The following is a 3,919-nucleotide window of genomic DNA, read 5'->3' as shown; positions in this document are numbered from 1 at the left end:
GAGGTGAAATTGGTCATCCTGGGAAAAAATGCACTAGAGGCGGAGGAATTAGGAATAAGGGATTCTGTTTTTACACGAGGTGGGGTGGGAGGAGGTGTCGTATTGTTAGCTGTGGGAGTCAGTGGGGTTTAATATATGTCTGTCATTGGTCATTCCAAGAAATGGAAGGGAGTTGCCAAGAAGATCCAGGTGAATTTGAGGTCGGGGTGAAAGGTGTTGGTTGGTGAACTGGTCAACCTCCTCGTGGGAGCACAAAAGTGACGCCCAACACATTCATCAATGTAGCAGAGGATCAAGTGGAGAGAGGTGCCAGAGTAACTGCGAAACACGGATAATTCCACATATCTGACAAACAGGCAGGCAGGTATAGCTCGGTCACATGTGGGTGCCCATGGCTACCCCTTTGGTTTGGAGGAAGTGGGAGGATTGGAAGTAAAAGTTGTTGAGGGTGAGGACCAGTTCAGCCAGCTGGATGAGGGTGTCGGTGGAAGGGTACAAGTTGGGATGGGGCGAGATGAAGAACCAGAGGGTTTGGAGACTTTCGTCATGGCAGATGGATGTGCAGATGGACTGGATCTCCAAGGCGAAGATGACGCGTTGTCGACCAGGGAAACAGAAGTCTTTAGTGAGATTAAGTACATAAGTGGTGTCACAAACGTAGGTGCGAATTTCCTGGACTGGGGAGACAGGAAGGTGTTGACGTAGGAAGAGATGAGTCGGGTCAAACAGGCGCAGGCAGAGACAGCAGGTCTTAGGAAGGAGGTAGAATCGGGCAGTGTGGGGTTCATGGACAATGAGGTTGGAGGCTGTGAATGGGAGATTGGCCAAAGGTGATGAGATTGTGATGGTCTGGGAGATTATGTCATATCCTTTCATGCATACACGACGAGGTGGCCGAGAGGTTAAGGCGATGGACTGCTAATCCATTGTGCTCTGCACGCGTAGGTTCGAATCCCACTCTCGTCGCTATATTCGGATTACCATACTGTCGTATTGAAATTGGAACTCCAATGGTTAGTTTGTCTGCATCGATCACATGAAAAAACCTCAAAGATTAATTTGAGACTGATGCCTGAACTTAACGAAATGTAGATTGAAAGGGGATAATGAAAAGGAACGCGATTTTCTTTTCCAAGTCAAGTTGCTGTGAACGTTAATCTTATGAAAGAGATCCAGGGAAATCAAATAACGAGAGATGCGATGTGCATCTTTAATGCTATGGGATTCTTAATGAGTGTTTTGTCACATGAAATCTGGAGCAGGTTGGGTAGAAGTGATTCATCTTGGTGGTAAGAGCACAGAGAGACACCACAAAATAATAGAGATATTTCAAAAGGTGCAGGGGGTGGGTGTAGCGGCACAGAAAACTGGTGTGAATGCACAGTAGAGAATTGCCGATGTGGGTGCCGTGATTGGCATGGACAGACTTACACATTGATCTCGCCCTTTCCCCCTTGCTCTTGCCATTGATGAAGGCTGGATATAAGACACAGATAAACACAAGATGTGGGAAGCAAGCTCCCTCTCGTTATGCACACACTGGATGCATCACACTGAACTATGAACAACTGGAGAAATCAGCATGTTAACTGCAGGAAGTGAACGTAAACTGTGGATCAATAACCACAGAATGATGCAGCATAAACAGCTAAAGTGTCTTTAAACGAATGTCATTAACAGACGTTTCGTTCTAATACCTAACATGGCTTTCATGGGAAACCAAGTCTCACAAACTTGATTGTGTTTTTTGAAGATGTAACAAAGAAGATTGATGAGGGCAGAGTAGAAGATGTGATCTATATGGACTTCATGGAGGACTGATTAGGAAGGTTAGATCTCATGGAATAAAGGGAGAACCAACCACTTAGATACAGAACTAGTTCAAAGGTAGACGACTGAGGGTGCCAGTGGAGCGTTGTTTTTCAGACTGGAGGCCTGTGACGAGTGGAGTGCCACAGTGATCGGTGCTGGGTCCTCGACTTCTTATAATTTACATAAATGATTTGGATATCAGCATAAGAGGTACAGTTAGTAAGTTAGAGATGACACCAAAATTGTAGGTGTAGTGCACAACGAAATGGGTAAGCTCAGATTACAACAGGATCTGGCCAGATGGGCCAATGGGCTAAGAAATGGCAGATGGAGTTTAATTCGCATAAATGTAAGGTGCTGCATTTTGGGAAAGCAAATCTTAGCAGGATTTATAAAAATAAGGATAAGGGTTTGGGAATGTTGCTGAAGAAAGAGACCTTGGAGTGCAGGTTCATAGCTCCTTGAAAGTGGAGACGCAGGTAGATAGGATAGGGAAGAAGGCGTTTGGCATGCTTTCCTTTATTAGTCAAAGTATTGAGTACAGTAGTTGGGAGGACATGCTGCGGCTGTACAGGGCATTGGTTAGGCCACTGTTGGAATATTGCGTGCAATTCTGGTCTCCTGTCTATTGGAAAGATATTGTGAAACTTGAAAGGGTTCAGAAAGGATTTCCAAGGATGTTGCCAGGGTTGGAGGATTTGAGCGTTCGGGGGAGTCTTAACAGGATGGCGCTGTTTCCACTGGAGCATTGGAGGCTGAGGGCTGACCTTATAGATGTTTACGAAGTTATGAGGGGCATGAATACGATAAATGGACAAAGTATTTCCCTGGAATCGGGGAGTCCAGACTTAGAGGGCATAGGTTTAGTGTGAGAGGGGAAAGATATAAAAGAGACCTAAGGGACAACGTTTTCACACAGACGGTGGTCGGTGTATGGAATGAGCTACCAGAGGATGTGGTGGCTGGTACAATTTCAACATTTAACTGGCTTTTGGATGGGAATATGAAGAGGAAGGGTATGGAGGGATATGGGCTGGGTGTTGGCGGGTGGGACTAGATTGGGTTTGGATATCTGTTCGGCCATGGACAGGTTGGACTGAAGGGTGTATTTCAATGACATCTCTATGACCACATTTCAAGGTGGATGGCAACAATACCAATGTTGTTTTGAAATTTTACACAGCGAACAAGTTCAATTTAAATAATACAAATCACGTTCGCTCACAGGGAATAAAACTGTGATTTCATTACAAGCATTGTCCTTTTTAAGTAGCAGTTACTCAACATGAAAAATAAGATGTAATTTTTATTGAACATCCGTCAATTAACACCATTATCTTACTTCGGATTGACTGCAATATGCACATGCTAAATAAGGTTGAAGAAAGGAAGTATTTTAGTATGATTCGGGGGTGATGAAAAATAATATTAGGTTTTCTTGGTGCGGATATTCCACCAATGGCTCCAGTGGTGGAAATGGTCAGTGAGCAATATTACTATGATGGTATAGAGGTGAGGGAGCTGACAGGGATGGGAGCTCCCACCTCATCTGGAGCAGCGTCTGTAGACATGGACCAGGGAGCATTGTGACAGCAGACTGGGAGGTCCAATCACACCTGGAGCTGCTTTTATTAACATGGACCGGCAGGGAGCATTGGGACATCAGACTTCGAGATCCAACCTCATTTGGAGCAGCATCTTTTGACATGGACCAGGAAGCTTTGCAAGATCATTCTCAGAACTCCAACCTCATCTGGAGCAGCTTTTCATGACATGGAGCAGCAGAGAGCATTGGGACATCAGACCGCAAGATCCAATCTCATTTGGAGCAGCTTCATTTGAAATGGAGCAGGGAGCTTTGCGAGATCAGTCTGGGAGCTCCACTCTCACCTAGAGCAGCTTTTAATGACATGGAGCAGCAGGGAGCATTGGGACATCAGAGTGGGAGCTCCAATCTTACTTGTAGCAGCTTCTATTGACATGGAGCAGCAAGGAGCAATGGAACGTCAGGTTGGGAGCTGCAACCTCACCTGGAGCAGCTTGTATATACATGGAAGAGGAGGGAGGATTGGGATATTAGGCTGGGGGAAAGGATATTCAACCAATT

At 45.3% G+C, this 3,919-nt stretch overlaps 1 non-coding gene across 1 annotated transcript; it reads left to right on the top strand.

The window, feature by feature from the left end:
• The first annotated feature begins 884 nt into the window (after positions 1-884).
• On the top strand, positions 885-966 carry trnas-gcu (transfer RNA serine (anticodon GCU)). The gene has a single exon. It is a non-coding gene; the product is annotated as a tRNA-Ser (tRNA).
• Positions 967-3,919: the final 2,953 nt, after the last annotated feature.

This window comes from Chiloscyllium punctatum, chromosome 6 (assembly GCF_047496795.1).
Source record: "Chiloscyllium punctatum isolate Juve2018m chromosome 6, sChiPun1.3, whole genome shotgun sequence".
In the NCBI taxonomy this organism is placed as follows: Eukaryota; Metazoa; Chordata; class Chondrichthyes; order Orectolobiformes; family Hemiscylliidae; genus Chiloscyllium; species Chiloscyllium punctatum.
This window is presented reverse-complemented; position numbering and strand designations above follow the sequence as displayed.